Below are 25,368 nucleotides of genomic sequence, written 5' to 3'. Positions count from 1 at the left end.
CAGGGTCTGATTTACAGCTATTTTATCTTCCTTTAAATGTTGCACAGTGACATAATAGAGTATATCGGTATGATTGCTGCTGCTAGTGGAGGCTGAATTGTTAAAAGGTGGCCACCATGCTGTTCTAGGGACAGTAAGTAACCAGCAGACAGAAGGCACTCAAAGTTCAGAACAAAAACAAGCCAAGTCCTCTGCCCCTGAGGAAGAAAGAATGGGAACGTGAAAAGCACACAGCTTTTGTTTGCCAGCAGAAAGTATCCAAGAGAGTAAACACTGAAACTGGAGACAATCAATATCTTAGAGGGATAACATTTTGACCATGGTCATATATATGTAAAATCTGTTTGTATCCCATTTTCCTTATACAAAATATTCACAGCAGATTACATACACAACCAAGTATTACACATAACACCTAGCACAATCATTGACACACACACAAACAAAAGTGCAGCATCCAAACAACATGACAGCAGCACTGGCAGATCCGAACTTTTACTGCATACAAAAGTCAAAGTCCAAGAGTGTGTTGGAATAAAGGAGATGGGGTCTTCTCTGTAGTGCAGTTTACAATGTAGAATATCCTCCCAGCAGGGGGCGGGATCCATCTGGCTCACCTTTGAAGGGCAACAGAAAAGGTGAGTCAGGCAGTCTAGACATCCTAATTAAGTGCTTGCAGAAGGGCATCACATTAGTGCAAAGCTGTTGTGCTAGTTACTGGTGCTAAGTGTGGATCTTGCAATCCAATCTAGTGTTACACTACCTCAAGCATTTGAGGTAGTAATAACTTGGTTTGTAATAACCTTCACAGGGAACAGTGCAGTTCCCTATAAAGAAGTCATTCCAAACAGAGAATCCACAACACAGTTCCTAAAAATTCACCACTTTCCCCAATTCCTTTGTGGGGTGGGTTGGTAGTTGGCACCCATGGGCCCCTACCACCCAACTTGTTTTGATGTCCCTAGGCACTACCCATGGGGAATTATGGTCACTTCAAATTCCCATTATTCCCTATGGCATAAATAATTACAAAAATAATTACAAAAATTACAAACAGAACAAAATGGAGGTTCGAATTTCCAAATTCAAGCTTGAGTCTAGGGTGTTCAAACTGACCTTGAATCTGGTCAGTTCCCTCAAGGGTGATTTGATTTGAGGTTGAATCACTTGAATGGACCAGATTCAAGTTGTATCACTGGCCACGAATCAATTCACACATCCCTGCCCCCCCCCCCCCCGATTTGTATATGAGCAACTCATATTTTACTGATGGCACTTCAGCTACCAGCTTTGACAGAACAAATGCATGCCCTTTCTTAAGCAGAGGGTTGTTTCATTAACCATTGACAATGTGTCTGTTAACATTCAATGAAACATATTTTTCCCATAAAATAGAAAAACTGAACTACGTGTACATGCTTTTCGTTAGCCTTGACATGCTTTTCATGTTGCTAGCAACAACAACAATGTTTTAAAAAAAGAAAAGATGCTATGTTGGTTAAATGCAGTTTCTTTGGTGGTAAAGTAGATAGAACGTACATTTGGTAGCTGCACTGAAGGCAATGTGCACAAGACATTTCTTTCAGGGTAGCTTCAGTGAAGGCCACTGAAATTTGCAAACATGGGTCACAGTCCTTTGCATTATTACAGGCATTCATGTACCATTCAAATCAGTGCAGCTTAAGTTCACTTACATCTGAGCTAAACAGCGACCATAGTCTAAAATTATTCTATAGTAAGTGAGCGGGGGATTGCATATCCTAGCATACACTCCAAACTCAATATGGCTTCTTTAAAACAAGAAGAGATGATATAAGTTTAGTAATTACTCTTTTGTGCAACTTTCTGCTGGAGATATGAAAAGCACCACTTGTTCTGAATTAACCATGGACTTTCTAGGTCTAAATTCCACCCTTGCCAACTGTCCTGATTTACCCAGGACAGCCATAAATTCCCACCATGTTTCCCAGCATCTTAGAATCATGATTTCTCAAACCCCACCTCCCCCATTTCTGGCCCATCTCCAGCCTATTTACTGGCCAATTAGAGGCCCCCATGCTACACAAGGGCCCCATGCTCCTCCCCCAACCCAACCATCAGTTGTTCGGCAGGGGTGGGCAGTGTGCACACAGTGCATGCTGCTGGAAGCACAAATATGGGCAGAGTGGGAAGGTTCTGTGTATTTGGTTTGAAGCAGATTGGCCAATCCATTGTTTTTTCATAATTTTACTTATTGCAGTAAAGCTGCCAGAAAGAATATTCTCTATCACAGATTACTTCACATCTAGTGAAAATGGAATTAACTATTACTATTCCAATAAACAAACAATATTTTTTTAAAAAATAAAATAAAATAAAATAAATGCACTATGCTCAAATTGGATTGTGAACCAGAAGGTCTGTGTGAGAAATGTGAAGCAAGGGCATGTGTTGTTTTAATTTTTTTTTCCCCTTACAAATACACTGTATGTCTAAGCTGGTTTGTGATCCTGGTGTGTGTTTGAACTGTGGAGCAAGGGACATGTATTGTGTCCCAGCTGGTTTGTGAATGACCAATCAAGAAGGCATGTGGATTCTTTGTGGGTTGAGTAGTCTTAAAAAAAAAAAAAAAAAATCAGACTGGAAAAGACTCCTACCTGAAACTTTGGAGAAGTCACTGCCAGACAGTGTAGACAGTACTGAACTAGATGGACCATTAGTATAAGACACCTACGTTCCTAACTAGTTGAAATAGTGTGTGGGCACTTGAGTTGTGCTGCTTCATTGTTTCCAGTAGAAACAGTGCTGCAGAAGTGGCAGTGCACCATTTTTTAAAGTAGTTGCATAACTGCCTGCCTCCAAAACACCAGTGGGTATTGCTTTCACGTGCACAGCAGCCTCGAGGGACTAGAAACACCAACATTGTGTTGGCAGCATGTCAGCCACTGCTTTCAGGTTACGCTTGTCACCCCCCACAGGGCTTCTGTGTTTTCAGTTTTCTCATTGCTGAATTACTATGCTAGGAAAAGCATCAACTAAAGCACGTTTGGCTGAAGTGCCATTGTTAATGGCATGGAACTCTGCTCGAAGGACCCTTAATTAAGTTTTCTCTAGACCTGCATATTTATGAAGTCTATCTACAAAATGTTTATGGGTTAACATCTTAGAAATGCACACAACACCAGGAAACAGTCACTGGAAAATATGCTATGCAGGGATAAATAGGGACAATTGCTCTCCCCAGCTAAATATGAGAACTGCTACTTAAAGTTGCCTTTTGCCCAGCTAGCAGGGGTAATTAAGGCATGCCTTAATTACCCCTGCTAGCTGGGCAAAAGGCAACTTTAAGTGGTGGTTCTCATATTTAGCTGGAGAGAGCAATTGTGTGTATATATATGATAGACCTGTTCTCCATAAATCTGTTGAATCCCGTTTTAAAGCCATTTGATCCTGTGGCCATTGCCACATATTGTGACCGTGTATTTCTTTGAAATGTTGGGAGAAAGGATTGAACCAGCATGTGTATTAAACTGATGACAAAAGACTAGTAGAAGATGTGTATATCTTCAGCGGGAAAGATAAATCACAGTTTCTTGGATTGAAAGAGCCCAAAGACTTAGGCATCGTCAGTGGTATTTTGAAACTGTTCTTTGAGCAGTCCGTCTCCATAATGCAAACAGTTTTCAGAAGCCTTTTCCAGTTGCAAAGGTGGTTTGGCACAGAGCATCTCCTAGCTGATTAATAGTTCATTTAACACATTTATGTACCACCTGTAGCTAGGTCTCAAGGCAGTTTACAGTTGTTTAAAATATCTATAAACATTAAAATCAATAGGTAAAAGAAATAATTAAACTTTAAAAATCAACTAGGACTAAATCAAATAAAATCAAATTAAAATATTTGTAGTGTGTAGTGACTGAACAGATGTGTCTTCAATGCTCTTCCAAAGGCCATTAGAGATGGTGGAGCTCTAACTTAGACAGGTAATGTGTTCCAAAGCCCTGGGTCAACTACAGAAAATACTCGCCACTGAGTCATCACCAGGTGAGCCAGTAGTAACCACAGACAAACCTCCTCTGATTTATTTACGTATTTCTTTGTGCATTCCACCTTTCTTAAGACATCCCAAGGCAGTTTACAAGTTTAAAACAGCAGAACTCCATAAAAATCACATTTAAAATCAGTTAAACAATAAAAACCATAACATGCCACCCAGCAACGCCCCCCCCCCAATATCTTCTCTGATTATCTTAGCTGGCAGTGAGGTTCATGACAAAGGCCATGTTCTCTTAATTACCCTGCACGCATTAATTAGATGCACACTTCTTTGAAGCCCAGCCTATATGTGGATTTTGTTTTCTTAAAACATACCTATATCAAGAACAGCCCTAGCTGCCCATTGTTTCTTAATAAAGTTCCTCTAAATCATGATTTTGATTATTCAGGCATGAATTGGCAGCTGACTAAAACACACACACGCACACCGTTTTTTAAGGTACAACTAAAGAGCTGTAGGATAATTTACACAAAAGGGTACTTTCTCAAGCAAGTAAGAGTGAGAGATGACTAAGAGCAGAATCTATTTATCAACAGCCCACTTAAACGGCAGGGATCTAAAGGTTTGTTTAATTTAAAATGAGGACCCTCCTGCTCATGTTAAAAGGCTCCGTAAGAAGCCATCTGCGTAAAAATGGGATATGATGTTTTTCCAATCTGCTCTCCCCATGTTGTCACAGTTCAGACAGACTCTGTAACAGGAAGAGCCTTGCCATTCACTTTTACCTATACACGTTAACAGATTTGAGTGAGTGAGTGAGTAAAATGTCACATCAGCTGGCCAAAGAAAAGAAGGTGCTTGTCAGTGCAGAATATTCCCCCTGCACCACCTCATGTCATACATTCTTATCCTCAAGTAATGGTTTCATTTCACTTGCAAAGAGATGTCCTGTAATGCTAAAATATGAATTCTCATGTGACTGCAACATGTATATTCCCGAAAAAGAGATGCTCCTGATGAAAAGTTCTTTGGACTGATGGTCCAAACTAAAGACCATCATCCACACATGTCATTGGGTTATTCATGCACCCAATTATGCAGCTACTCTGAGCCCAGTTCATAAAATTATACAACTTCCATTGAGAGAGCAAAGGTTAGTTTGATGATGAAGAAATATGCTTCCAGCTAACACTGTGAGGGCTGGGCAGTGTCGAGCTAAGTAGCAAAAGAACAGCATTGACTCAAAAGTGAAAGATTTTCACTAAGCTGCAGATTTTTAAACCTGTTATCTCAAGCTACGATGATGATGATGATTACATTTATATCCCGCTCTTCCTCCAAGGAGCCCAGAGCAGTGTACTACTTACTTTAGTTTCTCCTCACAACAACCCTGTGAAGTAGGTTAGGCTGAGAGAGAAGTGACTGGCCCAGAATCACCCAGCTAGTTTCATGGCTGAACAGGGGTTTGAACTCGGGTCTCCCTGGTCCTAATCCAGCACTCTAACCACTACACCACACTGGCTCTCCTCATATGGGAGGGTGGTTGTGGAATGGCTTTAATTTTTTTTTTTAAAGCTCTCCTTTTGAAACTTAATGGATTGATTCACAAATGACAATGGCAATATGACAAAGAAATGGTTTGGGGTATTTGTTTTTTGGTTTTTTTAAAGAGGGTTTTTTAAAAAAAAAAAAAACTTAATGGGCTGATTCACAGCTGCAATGTTTCAGCTTATTAAAACATTGCAAATTGTCCTTTGGAAAAAATGCACATGATTATATATGCAGGGATCTTATGATAGACAACGAGGCTATTCACACACGCATGCAAAAATGGGCTAAGGGAGCCCAGCCTGGTTTTGCAGGCATGTGTGAACTGCCAGGATTGGGTCTGCTCCTGGTGGCACCACAGCAGACAACCCGCCTAAAAAGCCTCCCTTCAAAATGACGTTAGGAGAGCAAGCTAATCTCCTAAACTCCTAAACTCATTTTTTGGATCGTCAGTCAGCTGCAGCTGCCAGACTGCGGGGAGCCAAGAGAGGGGAGGGAAGATCCCCATGATGTGCCATGCACTTGCACAGTACATTATGGTATTGCTGGGGGCCAGGATGACACATCCTCCCCACCAACCCTCCCCGCTGCCTGGGTGCACGAGGAGTACTCCAGCACAGGAGCAGCGGTCGTCTGCATAAGTCTAACCCGCCTTCCCCGCAGCCTGCTCTGGAGCCCTTCTCACCATCATGAGAAAGGGCTCAACATTTCAGAGGGAGGGTTGAAGAAGTGCACAGATTTCTGAAGGGCCACCAGGGGCAGATTCATAATCGGGTAAATGTGTTCAAAGAACATGAGCCACTGAAGAAGAAGGGCTTTAAAGGCGTTGCCCAATAACATGGGGCTGTGGGCAGTGCCTGGGCTGGGCATAGCTTGCCATTCTCATTTGGCTATGGGCCGCAGGGGGCCATATGCAGAGGAGGGTAGGGCAGGGCAGAGATGGACACCAATGTGTGCTGTCATTGTAGCCATCGCCTACTGAACACCTGATTGCCATGCAGGTGCAGCTGGCCTCTTTACGGCACATACCTGGCCAGCCCGCATAATCATCAGCTATTTGGCAGGCAATGAAGGGACTCGTCAGAAGGCAAAGCTGTAGATCAGCTGCCTGCCCTGAAGTTGGCAAGAGGGGTGAGGTGGCTATTAAGGCAAGAAGCAGCAACAGTGTGAGCAGACCTGCAAAGTAAGTACCTGGGAGGCTGCTGAGCCAGCCATGACAAATCTCCTTTGTTCTTCCTCCTGCAACTCTCAGCCCCAACCCAAAACTGTTATGAGCTCCATGTGAGGGCAGGGGTGGGGGGTGGGGTGTAAGAGATTTGAGATGCCCCCAAACTCCTTTGCGATTGGGAATTAATGGGGATCCCCAAATCCTCACATTAACAAGACCTGTGGGTTCTTTTCGATGGTCTTGGCTGTTAGGACTCTCAAGACCTAAGAAGACACGAGGAGAATGAAGGGGTAAAATCAATCAAAAGGATTTATTTTCTCACCAGAGTCCAGATCAATCTCAGCACCAGGACACTTCTCTTTCTTTACAGCAAACAGTTTTAAGCTAACAACTTTAAAGATGGTCAAATACCTCTCCCCGTTTGTGGTTGCTCAATTCCCCAGGGTCTCACCCAAAAGAACCTTGTGTTTCCTCTTTTGCTAGATGCTGGGCATTGTCAAATTGATTGATTCCATTCTTCTCTTCCTCTCCTTCCTCCCTTCTTCTCCAATCCCTTATATCCCTTTTGATTGATTTTACCCCTTCATTCCTCTCGTGTCTTCTTGGGTCTTGAGGGTCCTAACTGCCAAGACCATCGAAAAGAACCCACCGGTCTTGTTAACGTGAGGATTCTGGGATCCCCATTTATTCCCAATTGCAACAGAGTTTTTGGGCATCTCAAATCTCTTACAGGGGGGTGGGGGATATCAGGCAAACAGTGTGGGATGAAAGGTGGGAAAGAACCCACCTCCCCCAGAGGTCCTGCTCTGTGTCCCATCATATGATGGTTTGGCAAGTGGGAAAGAGCTTCTTTGCAAAACTCCTGGCCTTGCAGTATCTGTTTAGCTCCCTCCCTTTCTGCCTCCAGAAGCCAGTCAAGCCCTGACTGTTTCAACACAATTGTGCCCTTCTGGAAACCAATTGCTGGTTTTACATCTTGTGTGGAGTCCATTTTGGTTTTGTTACCCTTGTTGAATTTTTGCTGTTTCAGTTTTATTTGTAAAGATGATGAAAATATTCTATCTGGTTTAAATTTTTTTGTAAATAATTCTTAGTCACCTTGAGGACCTTGTACAATTGGAAAGGCATGGCAAAAATATTTTAATAACGTACATAAATACAAGTATATTAACACGTTCAGGCTCTGGTTTAAAAACCTTACATTCTGCCCTCTGAAATATTCCAGTTTTGAACAAGGGTCTATAGCAGGGCTGCTCAGCATTGGTCCTCCTGCAGATGTTGGCCTACAACTCCCAGCCGCCTTGAGATTTTCTTAATGAAAGGTGGGGTATTAATTTTTTTAAAAAAGAAAAATCCCTGCCAATTGGGATTTTTAAAATTTTTAAAAGCCTTTAAAGACACATCTGTTCACCCAGGCTTTTAACTGATACTGTTTTGATTGTTTTTAATGTTGTTTTAGAATTTAGAATATTGTTTTAAAATTTTTAAATTGTTGTGTTTTAAATTTCTTGTCTTTGTTTTTAACTAATGTTTTAATGTTGTTTTTATCTTGTTGTAAACCGCCCAGAGACGTAAGTTTTGGGCGGTACAAAAATATGTAAAATAAAATAAATAAATAAATAGATTGATTAATTAAATAATAAAATATTGGCCACTGTGGCTGGGGATTATGGGAGTTGTAGTCTAAAAATAGCTGGGGGGCCTAAATTGAGCAGCCCAGATCTATAGCATAGGGGTGTGCAATTCAGACTTTTGATGTTGTGATTTGGATCTGAATCGAAACACCCCCATTTCATTTTTGGGTCTGAATCTGACCCATCCGAATCACCCCAAATTCGATTTGGATCTGAATTAATCCGAATCTGAATCGATTTGGATCAAAAACAGGTCCCAGGGCCAAAAGAGTGGGGTGGGGTGGTCGCGCCTAATGAGTGGAGGCTACCACCCAAATTGCAGAGGGATTGGGCAAAGGGCTGATTTTTAAGTGATTTTAGCAGTTTTCACATCTTTAAGGTTTTTCTCTATAAGGAACAATGGGGGTTTCAGCAAATGTATCGCTTCACATCGGGGGGAAATGGGTGGCCTAGAGCAGAGTCTGGTGGGTGGTAGTGCCCAAGGGGGGCAAGGAAGCTGTCAGAATTATTTCAAAGGAATTGGGCAAAGGGCTGATTTTTTAAATGATTTTAGAATTTTTCGCATCTTTAAGGTTTTTCTCCCTAAGGAACAATGGAGGTTTCAGCAGCCCCATAACTCCACTTGAGGGTGCTGGTGTGGCCCAGAGCAAGTGGCGGTGTAGTGCACAGAGGGTGCCAGCCACCCCCATGGGTTTCTAACCCATGGGGTATAGGGTTCTATTTTTTCTGAGGTGTTCTGAGTGTGGATTCTCTGGTAGCAAATGAGAGGGGATTCATGGTTTGTATCGAAAATCTCACTTGCTACCAGAGAATCTACACTCAGAACACCTCAGAAACAACAGAACCCTATACCCCATGGGTTAGATCCCTGCAAGAGAAGACAGGGATCCTCTTCTTTTTAAATTTCCCCTTCTAAACAACTATTCATGGCTTCAGAAGCTGTGTCCTCCATTGCATTTGGATAAGGAGGGGTGAACCAGCTAAGTGGAGAATGCTTTTCTTCCTGCCGTCAGTCATTTTAGGTATCTAACATTTCTACTATTGAAAAATACTGTATAAGTGACAGCGCCAAACAATCCTGAAGACACACTGAAAAGAGATTTTAATGTTATGCCATTATAAGGGCTGACATTTTTACTGCACAGCACATATGCTTACAGAATAATGTGTACAGGTTTAATGCCTCCGTATTGTAATATCCAAGGTGGAGATATTGAATATTCAATTAAAATTTAGTTTAGGACATTGGCTTATTTTAATTAACAGCTTTCTCCCTTCTACTCTCTTCCCCTATTTCGACTTTGGTGCTTGAAGGGGCTAAAAAAGAGAATGTTTGCCTAACTGCTAAGGTTTAGTCCTCCCCTTCAGCTTATGTGAAACTACACCTTTTGGTTTCATGTAGCCTAATTCAGTGCACATTTACTCAGAAATCACTCCCATGGTGATCTGTTGCGCTTACTCATCGGTAAGGGTGTATAGGGTTGCCAGAGTGGAGCTGTCCTGGTGCATACCTCCACTGATGATGTTTTACACATGCACAGCAGTGTGAACAGTGCTCCTCTGCCTATGTTCGCACACAACGCGGAACTACAGTTGAATGGGCCAGAGGTTCTTCAAGCATTACGTAGGAATGTGGGGGAATGTGGTGTTAATGCTCTGGAGTCAACCCCTGAATTAATTTTGGACTTGTGTGGGGAACCAGCAAATCTAGAGTGAACAACTCATTACAGAATAAATTTGTGCAAAACTTCAGTCTTGGAAATTACTGACAGTGAATTGAAGTCAAATATAATCAGGCTTATTGGTTTTAGAAGTACAGAAACACTGTACAGAAACACTTTCTGTAGAGCGGTTTGGTGCCTCACCTGGAGGTTGGACAAAGTACATCCAAATTCTGAATGACAGGCTATCCCCTAGAACTATAGTTGAGGGAGGAAACTCTTCCCTCAACTCTGGCCATGATTGGCTGTGTGGGCTGTCCTTAATGGATGAAGGAACCCAATTCCTCCTCCTCTCTGCAGTCATGCTGATTGCAGAGAGGGAGCTCCCTGTTATAACTGAATTTGGACAGGCAAGGGGTGGACTGAACCTTGGGACCATTGGGCCCATGGTTCTGTATCACATGTGAATGTAACCATAGAGCGGTATGTAAGCCAGAGGAGAGATAGAGATTATTGCAACCATTGTCTCCTATCAGTGTTCATATGATACAAAGTTTGAAACACCATGAGGTGCATCAAGGAAAAAAGCTCTTGGGAGCTGGCCTAAATATTAGTAAATAAGAACATAAGATCAGCTCTGCTGGATCAGACACAAGACCCATCTAGTCCAGCATCCTGTTTCACACAGGGGCCCACCAGATGCCTCCGGGAAGCCCACAGGCAAGAGGTAAGTGCATGCCCTCTCTCCTGCTGTTGCTCCCCTGCAACTGCTGTTGCTCCCCTGCAACTTGAGAGGCATTGTACCCCTGAGGCTGTAGATGGCCCACAGCCACCAGACTAGATAAGAACATAAATGTTTCCAGTGCTTGGGAATAGTGGGATGGCCAGACACACACGCTTAAAGAAAAAGGAATGACGTATGAGAAACTAGTCACTTAAAGTTGTGATGTATCTGTTATGAGAAAAAATAGCCAAACAAGATTCATTTTTAGCTGCTTTCCCATTCTCAGAAAACATGGAAGGGACAGCATAAATTTCTGGTTCAGATAATTATAAATAATGCTGGCTGAAACATGAACAATTCAAATTAAAGATGCACAGAATTTAAATGATTAGGATAGGTCACATTTTGGTAGAAAAATTGTGTTTTTCTAAGAAAGGTAGAGGCTTCCCAAATTGGGAAAGAGGATATTTAAATTTTGGAATTAAGTTTTGTGAAATGTAAAGCTCAGATCCATTTCATATAACGTACATTTCAGCAAGCTTTCAATTCAGTAATCACCAGAATATTATATACTCTCTGTCTACCTCATTCAGCAACACCCAAAAAGATGCTCCTTGATATCCTGCAATCCATACATGAAGGTAAATGGAAATGTAAAATAAATACCCAAAACTAAATTAAATACCCAAACATTAATTGGGAGGAGGGGGGTCTGAAGAAATTCTTACAGTTAGGATTTGTCTGCAATAATTCCGCATTATTTTTCTGTCCAGAAAAATTTTGTTCTGTACTTTCCTCACTATGGATATTGAACTGATTTGAGTAGAGGTTTGGGGGGGGGGGAGGTGTTAGGTAAGTGTATGCTTAAAATTGTAGTGCTTATTTTTTTAATGTTAAGTTTCAATTTTAACAATTTCAGTCATCTTTTTGTAAAGCTGACTCAAATTGGATTTTGACCAATTCAGAATGAAATAATTAACTCTTCAGTACTTGTGCCCTTGTTGATCTCAAGTTAAACTACCCTTGTGTTGAGAGTCAATAAACAACTAGAATTTTTTTTTAATTGATTAAGTACTGTCAAGTTGGTGTTGACTCTTAGCGACTACATAGTTAATCTCCAGGATGATCTGTTTTCAACTTGGCCTTTAAGCAATCTCAGTGGTGCATTCGTTGTTGTCACCATCGAATCAATCCACTTTGCTGCTGGTCATCTTCTCGTTCCATCCACTTTTCCCAGCATTGTAGACTTCTCAAGGGAGCTGGGTTTTCGCATAATGTGTCTGAAGTATGATAGTTTGAGCCTGGTCATTTTGTGCCTCGAGTGAAAATTCTGGATTGGTTTGTTCTGTGATCCATTTGTTTATTTTCCTGGCATGGTATTTCCATGGTATATATACTTGGCATGGTATTTCCATGGTATTCTCAAAAGCCTTCTCCACCAGCACCAAAGTACAAAAGCGTCAATACTTTTTCTGTCTTGCTTCTTCAGTGTCCAGCTTTCACATCCATAGAGTGTCATGGGAAAAATCATTGTCCGAACAATTCTAATCTTTGTAGGTATAGACACGTCACGGCATCTAAATATCCTTTCAAAGGCTTTCATTGCAACCCTACCAAATGCTAGTGTGTGGCGTATTTCTTGACTGCTGGATCCTTTACTGCTGATGGTTGATCCTAAAAGGCAGAAGTTATCCACCACCTCAGTTACCATTATCAATTCTGAGGCTGGTTGCTGTACCCGTTGTCATTAGTTTAGTCTGTACATTTAGTTGTAGTCTCACTTTCTCACTGTCCTGCTTGATTATCATTACTAGAGCTTCCAGAACATCCTTATTCTCGTCTATCAGAGTGGTGTCATCAGTGTAGCGCAGGTTATGGAAGTTTTATCCTCCAGCTTTAAAACTATGGTCATCTTCTTCCAATCCACCTTCTTTCAGTATATGTTCAGCATATAAGTTGGATAAATAAGGAGAAAGTATACAGCCTTGTCTTGCTCCTTTGCTGATCTGGAACCAATCTGTTTCACCATGTTCCATCTGGACCAGAGGCGTAACTATAGGGGGGGCAGGGGGGCACGTGCCCCGGGAGCCACCCCGGCGGGTCACGTGGGGGGCGCCAAAAAGTGGCTTCCCCCCACACACCCCTAGATCGCCCGCCGAGTGTGGTGGCGGCGGGCGGGTGGCGGGGGCGGCGATGGCCAGGCTGTAGCGGGCCGAGCGGCGGGTCGCCCGCGGCGTTGGCGATGGCCTGTAGCAGGCCGAGCGGCGGCGCGGCGGGTCGCCCGCGGCATTGGCATGGCCTGTAGCGGGCCGAGCGGCGGCGCGGGGGATCGCCCACCGAGGACTACTGCAGAGCAGCGCTGAGCCTGCCTGCTGGCCCGGCGCCACTTCCCAACTGCGCAAGCGCTCGTTCTGGGATGCCTGGCGCGCCTGCGCAGTTGGGAAGCGGTGCCGGGCCAGCAGGCAGGCTCGGCTCCACTCTGCAGTAGTCCTCGGTGGGCGATCCGCCGCGCCGCCGCTCGGCCCGCTACAGGCGACCCGCCGCGCTGCCGCTCGGCCCGCTACAGCCTGGCCATCGCCAACACCGCCGCACACCCGCCGCCAAATCGCCACCGCCAGGTATGTGGGGGCCGAGGGGGCGGCGGGGGGGGGCGCCATTTCAGGGCCGGCCAGCCCTGGGTGCTGTTTCCCCCCGATACGCCACTGATCTGGACTGTGGCTTCCTGTCTTGTGTAGAGGTTTCTCATGAGAACAATAAGATGATCTGGGATGCCCATTTTCCTAAGGATATTCCACAACTTGATATGGTCGACGCAATCGAAGGCTTTTCTGTAGTCAATGAAGCACATAGTGACTTCTTTCTGTTATTCTTTGGCTTTCTCATTTCTCAGCAATGATGTTTCTTGTTCCTCGGCCTTTTCTGAAACCAGCTTGAACATCCAGCATTTCCCTTTCCACATAGGGCTCTAATCTGTATTGGATGATCCTGAAAATTATTTTGCTAGCATATTAAATTAAGGATATTGGGCGGTGGTTTAAAAAACTAGAATATACAACCACTAACACACTATTCAACTGTCAGCCACATCATATGGTAATTATTACCTTGGAAAGAATCTGATTAATTAAAGAGACAAGCTTCTTTTCTTGTAAAGCAACTACTTAAAGGACTATGCTTCATTCACTCTCCCATATCTTCCATGGCATGTTATTTGAAATCTTAATTTGTCAATGTATTTGACAGCATTAGATATAAAGGAAAGACAGAGCAAGGAAAACAGATAAAAACTTAATGTTCAGTCACTTCTGGCTACAACTGGGAAGGGGGGATTCATATAGATCTGGATGTTGGCCTCCAAGGAGGCTCACAGCCAGAGGCACACTTGTGTGTGACCAGTTTCCGCCTCCTCTCCAACAATTAGAACTCTCAGACATTTTCAGGATATGAGTGCCATTTGAATTGACAAACTGGGATTTATGCAATGTACTTCACACTTCACCATGGCCCTGCCTCCACTTTGAAAGCAGCGGCATGTTGCCTTAGGGTCTGAAACTAACATAGACAAGGAACATGAGCCCAGGTCTCCTGTCAGCTGGCTCAATCAAAGGCAATATTAAGCAGAGTGGTTTTCATATTTCTTAAGCTGGAGAACAGAATGGCAAAAAGAGAGAGAGAGAGAGATGAGGTTAATTTGGATCATCATAGCTGTGCACAGCTGGAAAGAGGGTTCTGAGAGAAGCCATTTTCTTGTTTGTAGTTCATGCAGCCCATCCCTTTGTGGGAACTCATGTCAAGCAGGCAAGGGTTCTTAAACTTCTAAGACTCAAGTCTCGACTGTTCCTCGCAATTCACCAGATATTGAATTCCGAGTGCCAGGGGCAGTTTCTTTCCTTTCCACACTGCATCCCTGCCCTCTGGTTCTAGTTTAAATTGTTCAATTTCTAAGCCTTTGTGAAAGTTGTGGGCTCCATCCTTCAACTTACTTTCAGGGCAGGGCTTGAAAGTCAGGCTATTGGACTGCAGAAATGGGCAAACTCCCCTCAGTTTAATTTAGGTCAACTTGGTCATTACAAGCATTCTTGACAAGCATTCGCACTGTGGGGACAATTTATCTCTTTCTGAGAAGTCTGTTCTGTTTCATAATGTTCAGACATAGAAACTGAGGATATAATGTCTGTACAAGATTATTATTTAAAAAACACCACTTTTCAGCCAAGTTTTAAATGTATGCTCTACAGGAAAAGAAATGAGAAAATTGCTCCCTGTTCCTGAAGGACTCCCAGTCTAAAAAGAAACTAGTTGGTACCGGAGATACCAGTACCAACCACTGGAAGCGATTCTATGAGAGAAGACAGGGGAGGCAGACCAGGGGAGACAGCAAATTTTTGTTGTGTTTATTTTATTTTATTTTATTTTTATTTAACATATTTCTATACCGCCCAAAATGTGCATCTCTGGGTGGGTTACAATTACAATAATTTAAACATTAAATCAATTGAACAATTTAAATCATTTAAACATTAAAATTATTAACATTAAAATCATTTAAAACCCAGCATTAAAAATATTAAAACTATAAATCTAATTATACGCATGGGTGAATAAATGTGTCTTCAGTACCTTTTAAAAAGTTGCCAGAGATGGGGAGGCTCTTATTGCAACAGGAAGTATATAAGTAAGCAACGGAGAAAGTCCGTTCCCAAGTAGTTGCTAGACAAGTTGATGGCAGCCACAGGTGAACCTCTCCAGATTATCATAACAGGTGATGGGGCTCATGGTGAAGAAGACATTCTCTTAAATACCCAGATCCTAAGCTGTTTAGGGCTTTATAAGTAATAACCAGCACCTTGTATTTTGGCCTGAAATCTATTGGCAACCAGTGTGGCAACACAGGAATAATGTGGTCTCTCCTAGCTGATCCAGAGACCAACCTGGCCACCACATTCTGGACCAAATCTAGTTTCTGGACTACATACAAAGGCAGCCCCATATAGAGCACATTGCACTAATCCAGCCTAGAGGTTACCACTGTTTTGAGGTCATTCGTCTGAGATGGATGAAGCTGGTACATCAGCCATAGCTGATAAAAAGCACTTCTGGCCACTGCTTCAATTTGGGACACCAGGGAGAGGTTCGGATCCAGAAGCACGCCCAGATTGCATAACTGTTCTTTCTGGGGGAGCATGACCCCATCCAGAACCAGCAGATCAAAAGAATCTCCCGAATTCCAACCCTCAAAAATAGTACCTCGGTCTTATCTGGATTCAGCTTCAGTTTGTCATTCAGCCCATTACTGCCTCCATGCAGGCATTTAGCGAGTTTATGAGAAGGTGAGCAAGCCTTTCTAAGCACCTAGCCTTTCCCCTTCAAACAAACTAACAGGAAGAGGGGAGTTTTGCAGTGGCTGTTTCTCTTTAAGGGGTAGCGCTCTCTCTCTCTCTCTCTCTCTCTCTCTCTCTCTGTGTTACTTGTTAGGGTTAAGATATCACAGGGCTAGGAGTTCTTACCTAACTCCAGTGTTTACTTAGTGGCTGCCTGGAGGGAGTGGAGTCAGCTAGGGCTGGGAGAGGACCCACATTCCTTTCCTTTGACTCACATCCTGTGTGACAGTTGGAAGGCTACTCTACATATGAGGTGAAGGCCCGAGAGCATAGCGAACAGAGCATAGCAAACAGGACGTCGGAGTTTTGCAGGAGTTTAGCAGGAAGTGTGCAGTGGAGCCTGGAACAAGCCCCTGCGATCACAAGGAGCCTGGTGGAGAAGAGAACGTAAGTACATATCCCTCCCTTGTATCCCTCATATTCTTGGGAAAGGCTGTTTGGACAGTTAAATAGTTGACCATTACAGCTGAGAGACCTATCCTAATAAACTATCTAATAAATGGACAATAAGCTCCCTAAATACTGTAAACAGCCAACAAAAACAGTATGAAGATAGAAGGTCAGCAGGGGAAGGGGCACTTCCCAGTGTATTGCACAGAGTGCCACATGTATGACTATTTGCCCCATGGGCAGAAGTCATGGATGTGTGCTTGGTGCAAGGAGCTCCTGGCTCTCAGGGAACAAATCCATTCCCTTGAGACCAAGGTGGCGGATCTGGAGAAGCTCAGAGAGACAGAGAGGCATGTGGATGAGACCTTGAGGGATGTGATAGAGGCATCCCACTCCAGGGCTTGTAGCTCCTCTGCTGTCAGGGAGAATGAAGGTCTTCGGCAAGGAGGACATCAGTCTGAGGAAGAGGGAAATGCTCCTTTAGAAGGGACCCCTTCCATGGATGATGAGCCCATATCCTCTCGCACAGGGGATACTCCTCTGGGGGGTGGGGGCCTCCTTGTAGTTGGTGATTCGATCATTAGAGGGATAGAGAGATGGGTTTGTGACCCACGCGCTGACCGCACGGTGACTTGCCTGCCTGGTGCGAAGGTTGCGGACATTACGAAGCATCTAGACAGGCTCCTAGGCAGTGCTGGGGAGGAGACAGCTGTTGTGGTGTACGTCAGCACCAACGATGTGGGGAAATGCAGTCGGGAGGTCCTGGAAGCCAAATTTAGGCTGATAGGTAGAATTTTGAAGTCCAGGATCCCTAAGGTAGCATTCTTAGAAATGCTACATGTTCCATGCGCAAGTACAGTGAGACAGGCAGAGCTGAGGGGTTTCAATGCGTGGATGAGACGTTGGCACCGGGAGGAGGGGTTTAGATTTGTTAGGCACTGGGATACAGTTTGGGGCAAGCAAGGCCTGTACAAAAGGGACAGGATGCACTTGAACCAAGATGGAACCAGACTGCTGGCGCTTAAAATCAAAAAGGTTGCAGAGCAACTTTTAAAATGACACCTGGGGAACAGCTGATGGGAGCTGGGCAGTATCCTGTTTGGCAAAAGCCATCCTTTAAAGTGTGAGGCTGCAAAGAATTCAGATAAAACAGAAGGGGACAGAGCAGAACCACATGAAGAGCAGACGGGAGCCTGTGCCAGCAGGTCAAAGAGTCAAAAGAATAGCATACATCAGGGGAGAGGTTCAGCATATAGGTGCTTATATGCCAATGCCAGAAGCCTCCGAGCCAAGATGGGTGAGCAGGAGTGCTTGGTTGCTAATGCAGAAATAGATATAGTGGGCATAACAGAAACATGGTGGAACAGTGAGAACCAGTGGGACACTGTTATCCCTGGATATAAACTCTATAGAAAGGACAGGGAGGGGTGCCTTGGAGGAGGGGTAGCACTGTATGTTAAAGAAGGGATAGACTCTAACAAGCTAGAAAACCTAGGTGGACTGGAGTCCTCCACAGAAACCCTGTGGGTGACTATACAAGGCCGGAAAGGGAACGTGCTACTGGGAACGTGCTATAGCCCTGCGGATCAAAATGTTGACAGTGACTGGGAGTTGCAGGAGGAAATCAGGGAGGCGTCAAGGAGAGGCAGGGCTGTAATTATGGGTGATTTCAATTACCCACACATAGACTGGGTAAATTCACATTCAAGTCAGGACAAAGAGGTCAAATTTCTAGATACACTAAATGACTATGCCCTAGAACAGTTGGTCATGGAACCGACCAGAGAGAAGGCGACCTTGGATCTAATTCTGAGTGACACCCAGGACCTGGTGCGTGACGTCAGTGTCATCGACCCTTTAGGGAACAGTGACCACAGTGGAAAAACTGAAAGCTAACAAATCACCAGGGCCGGATGGCATCCATCCAAGAGTCCTCAAAGAACTCAAATGTGAAATTGCCAACCTCCTTGCTAAAATATGTAACTTATCCCTGAAATCGGGCTCTGTACCAGAGGACTGGAGAGAGGACTCCTGAGGAAACTTAGCGGTCATGGGATAAAGGGACAAGTATATGTGTGGATTGCTAACCGGTTGAAAGACAGGAAACAGAGGGTAGGTATAAATGGAGAGTTTTCACAATGGAGGGACGTAAGAAGTGGGGTCCCCCAGGGATCTGTACTGGGACCGGTGCTTTTTAATTTATTCATAAATGATCTAGAAGCAGGGGTAAGCAGCGTGGTGGCCAAATTTGCAGATGATACCAAACTCTCTCGTGTAGTGAAATCCAAAATGGATTGTGAGGAGCTCCAAAAGGATCTCTCCAAACTGGGGGAGTGGGTGACAAAATGGCAAATGCGGTTCAATGTTAGCAAGTGTAAAGTGATGCACATTGGGACAAAAATCCCCAACTTCAAGTATATGCTGATGGGATCCGAGCTGTCGGTGACAGACCAGGAGAGGGATCTTGGGGTCGTGGTGGACAGCTCGTTGAAAGTGTCGACTCAATGTGCGGTAGCTGTGAAAAAGGCCAAATCCATGCTAGGGATCATTAGAAGGGGATTGAAAATAAAATGGCTAACATTATAATACCCTTATACAAAACTATGGTGTGACCACACTGTAGTACTGTGTACAATTCTGGTCACCACATCTTTAAAAGGACATTGTTTAACTGGAAAAGGTACAGAAGAGGGCAACCAAGATGATCATGAGGCAAGACTACAACACCTGGGGCTTTTTAGTTTAGAAAAAAGATGACTGCAGGGAGACATGGTAGAAGTCTATAAAATCATGCATGGTGTGGAGAAAGTGGAGAGAGAGAAATTCTTTTCCCTCTCATACAACATTAGAACCAGGGGTCACTCCATGAAATTGATTGCCAGGAGGTCTAGGACCAACAAACGGAAGTACTTTTTCACACAACGTGTGATCCACTTGTGGAACTCTCTGCCACAGGATGTGGTGACAGCCAACAACCTGGATGGCTTTAAGAGGGGTTTGGATGACTTCATGGAGGAGAGGTCTTTCAATGGCTACTAGTCAGAGGGCTGTGGGCCACCTCCAGCCTCAGAGGCAGGATGCCTCTGAGTACCAGTTGCAGGGGAGTAATGGCAGGTGAGGGCACGCCCTCAACTCCTGTCTGTGGCTTCCTGCGGCATCTGGTGGGCCACTGGGTGAAACAGGATGCTGGACTAGATGGGCCTTGGGCCTGATCCAGCAGGGCTGTTCTTATGTTCTTATGCCTTCTCCTGATGATGTTGACATGGAGAAATAGATTTGAGTGTCATCAGCATACTGATAACACCCTGCATCAAATCCCCTGATGATCTCTCCCAGTGGTTTCATGTAGATGTTGAATAACATTGGAGACAATATGGAGCCCTGAGGGACACCATATGAAATTTCACCCTTTGAAGAACAACGATCTCCAAGTGACACCATCTGGAACCTGTCCATGGGATAGGAGCCAAACCACTGCCTCTGACCTCCAATCCTCTCAGACGTTCCATAAGGATACTATGGACAATAGTATTGACAGCCGCCAAGAGATCCAAAAGGACCGACAGAGTCACATTTCCTCTGTCAATTCCCAATTAGAGATCATCCTTCAGGCCAACCAAGGCACTCTTCATCCCATAGCCTTCCCGAAAGCCATTTCGAAATGGGTCTAGAAAATCAGTTTCCTCCGTCTGGCCACCACCTTCTCAATAACCTTGCCCAGCCATAGAAGTTACTTAACTCTGAGGGATGCAAGGCTTCTTCAGAAGCAGTCTAATGATTGTCTCCTTAAGACAAGGAGGCATCCAGCCCTCTCTCCGAGAAGCATTTATATTCTCTAACGGGCCCTCTACAACAGCTGCTCTGCCAGATAGCATAAGCCATGTCAGGCGAGGATCAACAGGGCAAGTGGTAGGCCACACCATTCCAAGCAACTTGTTCATATCCTCAGGTTTTCTTTCCTAAATAAGCAACCAATCAAGGAAATAAATAAATCAAAAAGAAACAAGATGGAATGGACAAGCTAAGTTAGTTAGGGCTAGTTTCCCCCTCTCTAGAGCTTGATTTCTGGCTGGCTAGGGGCAGATTCAGTTTCAGTTGTGGCTAGAGAGATAGTGGGTGGGGACCAGCTGCAGGTGAGTCACACACAGCATGTGGGAGGGGCCACATTCCATAGGTGGCTCAGTTGGAAGCAGCTCTTGAAAAGGTAAAGTTCAAACAGGAGTTTGCTAAGAGATATCAAAGGAGATTTTTTGTGGTGCTTAGTGAGGAAGTGTGTGGGGAGGCACACAAGTGGTTCCCCTTTATCACAAAGGAGAAACCCAGTATGGCGAGAAGGTGAGTACCACCCCACTTCTGTAGTTTTCTTGGAGGACAAAGCTTCAAACCTTTAATTAGCTGATAACTAATTAAAGTTACCCCTGCTAACTTGGCAAAGAGGCACCTTTTAACATGGTATTTCTCTTTATTTAGCAGGGGAGAGTATCTGGCCCTATCCACCCACAGCACAATACCTCCAGTGACTGTTGCTGGTGTCTATCTTATGTTTCTTTTTAGATTGTGAGCCCTTTGGGGACAGGGATCCATCTTATTTATTTATTATTTCTCTGTGTAAACCACCCTGAGCCATTTTTGGAAGGACGGTATAGAAATTGAATAAATAAATTAACAACAACAACGGCTGACTTCAACTACCCTCACATAGACTGGGCGAAATCACAAGCAGGTATTGACAAAGAGGCCAAGTTTCTAGATATGCTAAATAACTGTGCCTTGAACAGCTGGTTGCAGAACCAACCAGAGAGAAGGCAAACTTGGACTTAATCCTGAGAGGTGCCCAGGACCTGGTGCAAGATATCAGAGTTGTAGAACCACTGGGGAATAGTGACCATTGTGTGATCCAGTTCAGCTTATATGTGAGTGGAGCATTACCAAGCAAATTCAACACAGATGTGTTGGACTTCAGAAGAGGAAACATATCAAAAGTGAGAGAACTAGTAAAAAGGAAGCTGAAAGGGAAAGTCAGGAGGATCAAATCACTCCAGAAAGCATGGAACTTATTCAAAACCATAACAATAGAAGCTCAGTTGGAACATATGCCAAGAAGGAGGAAAGATTATTATTATTATTATTACATTTATATCCCGCTCTTCCTCCTAGGAGCCCAGAGCGGTGTACTACATACTTGAGTTTCTCTTTCACAACAACCCTGTGAAGTAGGTTAGGCTGAGAGAGAAGTGACTGGCCCAGAGTCACCCAGCTAGTTTCATGGCTGAATGGGGATTTGAACTCAGGTCTCCCTGGTCCTAGTCCAGCACTCTAACCACTACACCTCGCTGGCTCTACCATCATGTTCAGGAGGATGCCAGCATGGCTAACGAGTCAGGGAAGATATAAAATGTAATATGACTTCCTTCAGAAATTGGAAGTCTTGCCCAAATGAAGAGAACAGAAAAGAACATAAACTCTGGCAAAAGAAATGCAAGGAGACAATGAGGGATGCAAAAAGAGAATTTGAGAAGCATATAGCTAGAAGTGTCAAGGGGGATAACAAAAGTTTCTTTCAGTATATCAGAAACAGAAAACCTGCCAGGGAGGCAGTTGGACCCTTAGATGATAAGAGTGTGAAAGGTATTATTGAGGAGGATAAGGAGATTGCAGAGAAGCTGAATGAGTTGCATCGGTTTTCTTGCATCTGTTTTCATGGTGGAGGATACTGACCATATACCCATTCCAGAAATGAGCTTCTCAGGCTTGAAGAAGAAGAATTTCTGAAGAACTGGACCAATTTGAGGTGACGATGAAGAACTGGACCAATTTGAGGTGAGGATGTTCTAAACTGTCTTGAAAAACTAAAAATGAATTAATTGCCAGGGCCATATGGCATCCACCTAAGAGTTCTCAAGCAATTCATAATTGCTGATCTTGCAAAAATATGTAACTTGTCCCTACAATCAGGCTCTGTACCAGAGGACTGGAAAGTCACTAATAAAATACATAATAATAAAATTTGTTAGCCACCCCATAACAAATTGATCTCTGGATGGCTCACAACGCAGTTAATGTAAGTCGGTTTTTCAAAAAGGGATCCAGGGGTCCCAGAAAACAACAGGCCAGTTAGCTTAACTCTTGTGCTAGATCAATTGATGGGAAGCATAGTAAAGGACAACATTGTTAAACACTTAGAAGAACTGGCCTTGTGGAAGGAGAACCAGCATGGCTTCTGCAAGGGCAAGCCTTGCCTCACTAGCCTTTTGGAGTTCTTTGAGAGCGTCAACAGGCACGTGGTGGATAAAGGTGATCCAGGTGACATAGTATACTTGGACTTCCAAAACGCTTTTGACAAAGTTCCCCACCAAAGGCTCTTGAGTAAACTTAACAATCATCATGGAAAGAGGACGGGTTCATGTGTGGATTTGTAATTGGCTGAAGGACAGGAAACAGAGGGTAGGAATTAGGACAGTTTTCACAATGGAGGGAAGAAAGAAGTTGGGTCCACTGGGGCAGGGGTGCAGAACATGGTTTCACGTTATGTCCAAGGGCAGCCATTATAAGGCATGTGTTTGTATGTAAATTTGTATGAAATGCAATCAAGAGAATTGATCCAAAGAGATGTATGCACATACATACAATGATGGTTGCATTGAATGGTTTGAGAATATTGTTCAACGGTCAAGGTTTGTTTAACATTAAAGAACTTTTGTGCCTCAACCTACAAAGCTGCTGACTTTGGGCACCTTATCTGCTGAAGACGCATCTGCAGAATCTCATAAAATCTCATTCTTACATTCCCCACTGGAGAACATAAGAACAGCCCTGCTGGATCAGGCCCAAGGCCCATCTAGTCCAGCATCCTGTTTCACACAGTGGCCCGCCAGATACCACTGGAAGCCACAGGCAGGAGTTGAGGGCATGCCCTCTCTCCTGCTGTTACTCCCCCTCAACTAGTACTCAGAGGCATCCTGCCTTTGAGGCTGGAGGTGGCCTCTAGCCCTCCAACTAATAGCCAATGATAGACCTCTCCTCCATGAAGTTATCCAAACCCCTCTTAAAGCCATCCAGGTTGTGTTGAGGAAAGTGCTGCTTAATTTAATACTGCCAGGCATATATGTGGGGCAGAAGAAATTACATTTCCTTGAGTCTGCTTGTTCTCCATCCTTGCTGGGGACAACTCCATGCCATATATGCCAGAGCCACAATAAATATTGACCATTTCTGACACAGGGATAAAGGAGTCTGAAATGTCAAGCTACTATTCCCTTTCCTGTTCATCACCTTCCCCCTTTGCTTCTCTTAACAAGCCTGGGTGGTGTTGATTGTTCTTACTCAGTGACAGGAATGCTCAGTGATAGGAATGTTCACTCTATATGGTCTGCAGATGCTCAAATACACTCTAAAACTACTTCTTCTGTCCCAAGACTGGGCCCTGGCTAGTGGTGGCTCAAATTAAAACCTGCTATACCATTTTGTTGGGTACTGACAACACCAATTTTGAGTCATTGCCTGAATGATGAGCTTGGAAGATTCCCAGAAAAATGAGGTCTTCTGCACTGCACAACATCCCTGCTTATCACCACGACCACACCCTCCAATTGCAGCTCTTTTTTCCTGGAGTTCACCCTATTTCTCACCAAATCTTTGCTTTTGATTAAAAACAAATACATATATGATTTGTTTGGTCCTTACGATGGCAAAGAAAGGCCTCCGAATGTAAATAGCTGCATTATTTAGGTTTATTGAACATCTGACACTGGGGAATGTGCAACTCATGAAATTTTCAGTGTGGAAGTATAAATGAGACATTCCGATACATTTTTAAAATGTGAATGATCAAAATTTTATACAGTGAATGCAAGTGCCAGCTCTGGCCATATATGGCACAGTTAATTTAAAGTGAAGTTCCACCAGAAAAGCAGCTGTAAAACTGGCATTGCATATTTATTGCCCTTGGATAATCTCCAACTCAAATGTGCTTAAATCTGAAAGTGAAAAAGATGTGGCCTGGTCTTTACTTGCCAACCAGAAAAACTATGTTCTGAGGGTCTCTCTCAGTGATTTGTTTATCTAGCTTTCTATCACCAAGAGCAGAGACCAGCAACCCAAATTTCACATCTAAGTATTAGACCAGATTACTGGGAGCCCTAGGCTCAATCAAAGGGCAAGGAGCAATACTGCCAACCTCCCTTGTATGTGAGGTACCCATCATACCACTGCTATTAACCACAGGATTATGATCTAAATAGACTAAGTGTGACCCTGAATTGCAGATCTTATGTTCTCCAGGAAACAATGCAGCTGCTGTAGCAGATATAAAAAGCACTTCAGGCCTATTTGAGAGTCCTAGAATACACCTAACTGTAAATCTGCTCTGCTGAGAAAAAGAAAAGCCATCTTGACCAAGGCATCTCTAAGTTTCTGATAACTCTCTGAGACATTAATATGGTGTTGGCATGGCATCTGCAGCTTTTGTTAAGAGGACTTTGTCAATGTCTTTGCCAAAGGTTAATCAACGTATGTATGAGCTAGTATATAAGAAAGGATGGATGCAACAAATTTGTTTCTCCAAAGGCTGTTGAAAGCCAAAAGGTTCCTTAATATCCAATTCAGAAAAAAAAAATCAACTTCAAGGTTTGACTCCATGCCTAGGAAGCCATGGGGAATCAGCCATTTTTCAGGCACAAGCTACCTAGTCATTTATAACCATTGTACAACCCCAGCCTCGGAGCCTGTCCCCTTTCACATCGGTCACACATCACATCGAAGTGATAGTTCATAGAACATACAAATTCTAGTGGTTCACAGAATGTGCAAGTTCTAGTTCCAGTCTTGGGAAGGATATACCAGGACTGGGCATTCCCTTCTTCTTTCTTAGATTCTCAGGAACATCAT

General features: G+C 43.7%; 1 long non-coding RNA gene across 1 annotated transcript in view; it reads right to left on the bottom strand.

The window, feature by feature from the left end:
- Positions 1-295: 295 nt before the first annotated feature.
- The window catches only part of LOC128349179 (uncharacterized), a 50,859-nt gene continuing 25,786 nt past the window's right edge, over positions 296-25,368 (bottom strand). Inside the window, exon 2 of the long non-coding RNA XR_008318610.1 lies at positions 296-617. This is a non-coding gene — a long non-coding RNA (uncharacterized LOC128349179). The remainder of the gene's footprint in view (positions 618-25,368) is intronic.

This window comes from Hemicordylus capensis, chromosome 3 (assembly GCF_027244095.1).
Source record: "Hemicordylus capensis ecotype Gifberg chromosome 3, rHemCap1.1.pri, whole genome shotgun sequence".
In the NCBI taxonomy this organism is placed as follows: domain Eukaryota; kingdom Metazoa; phylum Chordata; class Lepidosauria; order Squamata; family Cordylidae; genus Hemicordylus; species Hemicordylus capensis.
Note: the sequence above shows the minus strand (reverse complement) of the source record. Positions and strands in the feature narration are given on the sequence as shown.